Below are 8491 nucleotides of genomic sequence, written 5' to 3' on the forward strand. Positions count from 1 at the left end.
AGTTCGGTTGTGGCCTAAGGAGGCCATGCCTAGGAGCTACTTCAGCCTGGTGCGGCGGCTGGTGGATGCGTGTCCATGGGTTGAAGTCATCAAGCACTTCGCCTGCATTGAAGGTGCCCGTCGGGCCCTTGCCCACGCTAAGGTGCACTGGGTCAAGATGGATGCTCAGAAGCTTGTGACGGACGCGCCACCGCTGGGCAAGGAGTATCGCACGCCCGAGATGTATTATAAGAGTGTCCTGAAGGGTACCCGCATTATTGCGGGTGAGTGCTCCAAAGATGTAATATTTGAGTAGACTCGCATTTTGTTATCCTGTGCGCTGAAAACTTTGTTCATATGCGCTAAGCAACGCTTGTTAATTTAAAATATTACCTTCTGTGCGGCTGTTTATCAAATCTGAGAGATGGCAAGTCGTCGGCTTCAGCCCCCATGCCACGAGTGCTGGAGTGTTCGGGATAAATTTGAGCACTCTTGTTCCCATTTTTGCGTCCATCTAGGGAGGCGCTCAACACAACGAACAAGGAAACCGGACTTATAATGCTTGAACACTCTCACTTAGCCATAGAATTCTATAATTTTAAATTTCGGCGAAGCCCCTAGTGTTCGGAAGGCCGAATTTGGGGCGCTATCCACGCCTGGGCCGGACAAAGCTGGCTCCTCGCTCTAAGCGGCATAAGTCTTTAGGGACTCGCAAAAAACCTCTCGAACAGCGACCGACTCTCGCCTCATCATGACGGTCAGTTTTAGCTTTCTCCACTGAGGCGCTCGCCCAGCTCAACTGGGGCGCAATCGCAGTGGTTCTCCCAGTGCTACCTTAGCCGATACAACGGAACATAAGGTACCAAATCATGGGAGCTGGGCAAACCCAACTATTGACCCAAGACATGATTCGGAGCCAATGCATATAATGCTATAAGTTCGGGGTGCCGCACTGGTGAAAGTGTTCGTACTTATCACACCATGATGCAGGAAACATAAGCCCCTGGTGTATTTAGCCGTACCAAAGTGTACGGATGCAACATGTCATAAATGAACATATGTATAAGAAAGAAATGGAATTTCAAGCAAAAAGGTGCTGCATTGTTTATTCAAGAGATACTACTATGAATGCAGAACGATACAAATGGTGCGGTAAGCAAGGGATGGGACTATTAAACATGTCCCCCTCCAGGGGTAGGCTGCGGAATGGTGTATAAAATAGATTTAATGCTCGTAATGGAGGCCACCTGGGTATTCGTTGTAGCCTTTCTCCTTCCCTGGTTGTTGCATCGTGAGTTCGGCAGGTCTGCTGCCGGACAGGGCCTCTGATGAACAGAGTCCTGTGGGTAAAAATAAGAAAAAAAAGAAAAAAAGAACAACACACTTGAGAGCCCCTGGTGTGGTTAAGCCGCATTCTAGGCCTATCGTGGTCGTGCCCCTCCCCCCATGCCCATGGTATCTCCAAAGTGTAATGATGTACGCGAAGGACCTGTCTTGAAATTTTGCAGGGGCTGAGGTTGGGGCCGCACTGCTACACATGCTCGGAACATGCCAGGTGGTCTTGTTGTAGGTTACTCCGAGCGCGTTTAGCCGTGTCCGGTCGCTTAACGGCCGGACTCGAGAATTGCCTTAGGAGGCTGCACTGTACTTCTGCCGCGAGAGTCGCTGTATGTTCCTCCGTTCGGAGAGAGCGTTCAGTGTTTCCGTTGACCGTGATGACTCCTCGAGGGCCTGGCATCTTGAGCTTGAGGTATGCGTAGTGCCGCACCGCGTTGAACTTTGCAAACGCGGTACATCCGAGCAGAGCATGATAGCCGTTGTGGAACGGAACTATGTCGAAGATTAACTCCTCGCTTCGGAAGTTATCCGGGGATCCGAAGACCACTTCCAGTGTAACTGAGCCTGTACAATTGGCGTCTACACCTGTTATGACGCCTTTGAAGGTGGTCTTTGTGGGTTTAATCCTTGAGGGGTCTATGCCCATTTTGTGCACTGTATCCTGATAAAGCAGGTTCAGGCTGCTGCCGCCGTCCATCAGGACTCTGGTGAGGTGAAATCCATCAACGATTGGGTCTAAAACCAATGCGGCGAATCCGCTATGGCGGATGCTGGTGGGGTGGTCCCTTCGGTCAAAAGTGATCGGGCAAGAGGACCATGGGTTGAACTTCAGGGCGACTGGCTCCATCGCGTATACATCCCTAAATGCATGCTTCCGCTCCCTCTTGGGTATGTGGGTTGCGTATATTATGTTCACCGTCCGCACTTGTGGGGGGAAACCCTTCTGTCCTCTATTGTTTGGCGGTCAGGTCTCTTCCTCGTCATCACTATGCAGCCCCTTGTTGTTGTTTTTGGAAATTAACTTGCATGCCTGCTTGAATACCCAACAGTCCCTGTTGGTGTGGTTAGCTGGCTTGTCGGGGGTGCCATGTATCTGGCACGAGCGATCGAGTATTCGGTCCAAATTGGACGGACCCGGAGTAGTTCTTTTGAATGGCTTTTTCCGCTGACCGGATTTAGAGCCTCTAAATCCGGCATTGACTGTCGTATCCTCGTTATTATCGCTGTTAATGCGGCGTTTGTTCTTGTTGCGATGCGACCTGCCATTGTGGTCCTTGATATCCGGACTGCCAGAATGTTTGCTGAGGTTGTTGCTGCAGGCTAGCCAGCTATCTTCTCCCGCGCAGAAGCGGGTCATGAGTGATGTGAGGGCTGCCATGGATTTCGGCTTTTCCTGCCCCAGGTGCCGGGCAAGCCACTCGTCACGAATGTTATGTTTGAAGGCCGCGAGGGCCTCTGCATCCGGACAGTCAACAATTTGATTTTTCTTAGTTAAGAACCGTGTCCAGAATTGTCTGGCCGATTCGTCTGGCTGCTGAATTATGTGGCTTAGGTCGTCAGCGTCTGGTGGTCGCACATACGTGCCCTGGAAGTTATCAAGGAATGCGGCTTCCAGGTCCTCCCAACTCCCAATTGATTCTGCTGGTAAGCTGTTAAGCCAATGCCGAGCTGGTCCTTTAAGCTTGAGTGGGAGGTATTTGATGGCGTGGAGATCATCACCGCGGGCCATGTGGATATGAAGGAGATAGTCTTCGATCCAAACTGCGGGGTCCGTTGTGCCATCATAAGATTCAATATTCACGGGTTTAAACCCTTCGGGGATTTGATGATCCATTACTTCATCTGTGAAGCATAGTGGGTGTGCGGCGCCTCTGTATCGGGCTATATCACGACGAAGCTCAAAAGAGTTTTGTCTACTGTGTTCGGCCCGGCCGGACTTGCTATGTTCGGCGCGACGGTTGTCGTCACGTATCATGGGGCTCCCCCACGATCCGTAGATCGATCTTGATTGTCTTGCCTTATCCTCCAATATGTCTCGCAAGTCCGGAGCGTTCCCATGTGGTCTTGTGGTTTTCGAGCAACGCCGGGGTACGGTTCTAATGGAGGGCCTAGAGGCCTCTCTGTCGCGGCCACGGGGCGGCCGGTCAGCCGTATCGTGCTCTGGTGAGGCGGGTTTATATGCCTCCTCCTCTAATCGAGGTAGCAGCTTGCGTTTGGGGTAGGTTTTGGAGGGGCGTTCGAGCTCATGCTCTTCGGCCGCAAGGACTTCAATCCATCTGTCGGCTAGCAGATCTTGATCAGCTCTAAGCTGTTGCTGCTTTTTCTTGAGGCTGTTTGCCGTGGCCATAAGCCTGCGTTTAAAACGCTCTTGTTCGGCGGGATCCTCAGGCACGACAAATTCGTTGTCGTCGAGGCTTTCCTCGTCTCCGGAGGGAGGCATGTAATTATCATCCTCTACCTCTTCGTCTGCCACTCTCTCATGAGGGATGGCGTCTCCGTCCTCCTGTGCTAAATCTTGCTGCAGGGGGGTGTCTTCGGCATTGTCTGGGGTGTTATTATCTCCGGTGCCGGAATCTCCATTCTTGTTTTGGCGCGATTTAGAGCGGCGCCGCTGACGCCGGCGTTTGGGCTGTTTCTTGGAGGGGTCATCCTCCTCTGTTCCTCCGCCGTTCCCATCCTTTGGGATATCCACCATGTATATGTCATATGATGAGGTGGCTTTCCAGTGCCCGGTAGGCGCTGGTTCTTGGTCGTCTCCGGCATCGTCGTCCATACCGTCGATGTCTTCGGAGTCGAAGTCTAGCATGTCGGTTAGATCGTCGATAGTGGCTACTAAGTGGGTAGTGGGTGGGCTTTGAATTTCTTCGTCGTCCACATCCCAACCGTCCTGACCGCAGTCCGGCCAGGGCTCTCGTGATAACGAGAGATACTTTAGCGAACTCAAGATGTCGCCGAAAGGTGAGTGCTGAAAGATGTCCGCAGCGGTGAACTCCATGATCGGCACCCGATCGGATTCCATTGGAGGGGGCGCGGGAGGTTCGTAGTCCGGCGAGGAGTCCGGCACCTCGGAGTCACGAGCTTCATGAGGGACAAGGTCAGTGTTCGGCTCTATCGCCATAGAGGTTGCAGCCCCCGAGGCGGTGTCTAGCCACCCGTCCTCGATCTGCGCAGCCGGCTCCGAATTGAAGATCAGAGCGGACTCGTGTGCGGCCTCCAGGGTACTGTCCGGCTGTAGAGCTAAATCATGCCCGTCGTGACAGTGCGGCGCGCTCGGCTGTGGCTCGAATCCATCGAAGATCAAGTCCCCGCGGATGTCAGCCGTGAAGTTCAAACTTCCAAATCTGACCTGACGGCCAGAGGCGTAGCTTTCGATTTGCTCCAGATGGCCAAGCGAATTGGCCCGCAGTGCAAAGCCGCCGAATACGAAGATCTGTCCGGGGAGAAAGGTCTCACCCTGGACTGCGTCGTTGTTGATGATCGAAGAAGCCATCGAGCCTATCAGTGATGACACAGAGGAACTCTCAATGAAAGCACCAATGTCGGTGTCAAAACCGGCGGATCTCGGGTAGGGGGTTCCGAACTGTGTGTCTAGGCGGATGGTAACAGGAGACAAGGGACACAATGTTTTACCCAGGTTTGGGCCCTCTTGATGGAGGTAAAACCCTACGTCCTTCTTGATTGATATTGATGATGTGGGTATTACAAGAGTAGATCTACCACGAGATCAAGGAGGCTAAACCCTAGAAGCTAGCCTATGGTATTATTGTTGTTCGTCCTATGGACTAAAGCCATCCGGTTTATATAGACACCGGAGAGGGCTAGGGTTACACAGAGTCGGTTACAATGGTAGGAGATCTACATATCCGTATTGCCAAGCTTGCCTTCCACGCCAAGGAAAGTCCCATCCGGACACGGAACAAAGTCTTCAATCTTGTATCTTCATAGTCTTGGAGTCCGGCCTATGATGATAGTTCGGCTGTCCGGACACCCCCTAGTCCAGGACTCCCTCAATCATGCTCTACTTCCTCTGTCAGGAATTCTACTAGGCCCCCATTCCGACAATTCTGGGAGATGTGTCCTTCTACTCCACATAAATAACCTGACTTGGTGCAGGGTTTAATTGGGTATTCTTCGGGTTTGTCCTCCACCTCTTCCTTCATCACAGGTTCTTCTAAAATTTCCATGAGGGCTCGTTTCATTGATTCCTTCTTCTGCTGGATGGTTGTTTGTACTATGGGGTAAATGTGACACTGAGCAGGGAAATGGGTAGTCCCAAGAAACAAGTAATCTGCCTAGTTGGGCATTATTCAGCTGGGTGACTTTCTTCACCATGAGGGCATCCATCCTTGTGCTCCTTCTGGGTGTGTCCTATTTCTCCTCAATTCTTGCATGCACAAGATTTCGTCATATCATTTCCATAAGACTTCAAATTCTGGGACACAAGACGAGACTTTAGCAAAGTCAACTTAAATTCCTTCCAAGTGGTTACTCCTTGCCATCCATGTATGTTTTGGTACATCCTCCACCTAGTAGCAGCACCTCTTTCAAAACACTAAATATCATGCTGGGCCATATCCTTTCTGGCTATAGTGTCATTCTTCATGTGATCTTCCATGTTATGATACCATCGATCTGTCTCCAACTGAGTCATTAGTCCAGAAAATATGGGTTCATCTCCATTCATCCTCCATTGGGTCCGGGGTTTCGGGGTGAGATAAGAGAGATAGAGAGAGATACACACAATACAAACAATGGTTTTGAAGAAACAAGTTTTATTTGTGGTTGTCGGGAAAACATCAGACAAATGACAGCTCACAACCGCCGCATCTAACGTAAGTACATAACAGTGGTTTGGTCTTATAAAGGTCAATAAATCTTCAAGGTCGCCAAACCCTATAAATCTTGTTCATGTCTCTGATGGGTTTCTTCCGATCGTGCTTGTCCTTAAGTTCTTTTGCTAGATCATCTTTGTTAACGTGAAGTCTCTCATGACGTCCTTTTATATTTTGCAGTTGCGTTCCAAACTTCCGGGTTTCAACATCCTTGGCATGAGCCATGGTCCTACTGTCTTTTAGTTCCTAACAAATCTATGGTATCTCGAGGTTTTTCTCCTCCAGCTCGACTACTTTCAACTTCTGGGTCCTGAGTTCTTCACAAAATGCTCCCTTGTCAAATACGGCTTCCTAAAATTTCACCCTAGACTTCTTGATGTAATACTCCAGATCTTGGTGATACACCACCTAAGGTTAAAACTTCATATTTTGTTGACAGGTGCTCCATCAGCCTTCTACCATCCAATCCTTCTGCAGAAATGCATGCTTAACTCAGCACGGTGACAATAGCATAAGCGGGTGATAACAACAGGAACAATTGTGTTTCTGTCCTTGTCATTGTCATGAGCTATCATTCCATAATTCATATCTCACGCCTTAGGGCTTTCTTGGCAAAACTTTGAGTTTTAAGGCTCCATGTTCCGGTCTTTCTCCGACACACCTTGATCTCAGGTATTGACAGCTTCCATAGTCTGCCAAGTTCCATACGGGTAGCCTTCCTAGGTCATACTAATCTAGAAATTCTTTAGAACCTTCAAATTCTCCTAGTCTTCGGAGTCTTCAACTGTTGTAGTTTCCATCATTGTAATGCACAGTAAAAATCCTCTTTATTCCAAAGTGGTCTTAGTTGTCTGATATCTTGTACTTCTTGGAGTGGTCTCATCAGTCGTATCTTCATGTGGTCAAAAGGGGAAAGCGGTATGGTCTAACTAAAAGGTAATATTTAATAAATCTCAGAAAAGAAGAGAGGTAAAAGATCTTTTTGAAAATAAAGTTTTTAGAGAAAATATTTCCTATGGGCTTGCTAGTCTTTAGGGTCACGTCCTACAGTCAACATGTGCTCTGATACCATTTTGTAGCGATCCGACCCAAATGGGTCAAGCCTATGTGCTTAAGTGTCATCCCTGGATCGGTATGCTGACACACACAGTACTCAATGATTTATAACAGAGGTAAATCACATGTATAAAGTAACGTAAATACTATTACCTCAATCCATAAAGAGGAAGAAACAACAAGGTTGTGGATTCCCATCAACACTAACGACAAAGTTGAGTGTAGAAATCATAACCCTAACGTATCACTTACTCGTAGTAAGAATCCTGCAACATGAGACGTTGCAGCCATGTAGGTCAGTGTATTGAATGTACTGGCAATTTCACACTATAGAGCAATGCTGAATAATGGCTATCACTACATGTATATTTGGCTAGTGGAGGCTCTATAGTTTATTTTTGCATAAAGCTAGTTTTATCCTACAACAAAGGAATATATTTTATTTAACTATCATGGTGGTTGAAACATTGAGAAGGTTCCTCCAACTCAATCCCAATTAAGCATAGTTAACAACCCAACAAATTTATTTAGAGTGATGAGATCAAATCAATAATTCAAGAACCAGATACTCAAGATGTCCATAACCGGGGACATGGCTAATCATGATTAGTTTGTACACTCTGTAGAGGTTTGCGCACTTTTCCCCACAAGACTCGATCTCCTCCGTTGGATTTCTCGCACTACATGATGTTTGAGAAACGGATGACCGAGACACAGTCTTTCTGAAGCATTTACTCTCTACTCCGAGTAGACCGGTACACCTACAATCCCCCTACATCTGCTAGTCCACCTCTTCGAGAGATCATGCAACTTACTCAACTATGATAGAGCCCATAATGGCTTGTGGCTGCATACGGAAGTTTCTAGCATGAATAATCTTATGATCCCTTTGAGTCTGGGTGGCATTCCATAGGGTGATCACACGGGTACTCCAGGATCCCCTTGGGCAAGCACTGGGTTCTCCAGGTGCCCGGAAAAACCACTGGGTGCTCCAGGGTGCCCCAACCAATCCACCCAGATGTGTATAAAGTAGCCACCTTAAGTTAAACCTTAGTTAACAATAACCCTCACATCTTTCATGAATTCTCTCAAACCAAACCACTTCTACGAGCATAGCATAGCAGTATAAGCAGAACGTAGTAACACCCAGGGGTTTGAATATAAGACAATAGGTTCCTACCTCATCAACTACTTCCTAGTACCCGCATGTTATCAAACCTACTCATGCAATGTTTGAGGGTTGAAACTAATGTATAAAAACTGGGTATGAAAAATATGATCAAAGT

The sequence above is a fragment of the Triticum aestivum genome, chromosome 7B (assembly GCF_018294505.1).
Source record: "Triticum aestivum cultivar Chinese Spring chromosome 7B, IWGSC CS RefSeq v2.1, whole genome shotgun sequence".
NCBI classification, from domain to species: Eukaryota; Viridiplantae; Streptophyta; class Magnoliopsida; order Poales; family Poaceae; genus Triticum; species Triticum aestivum.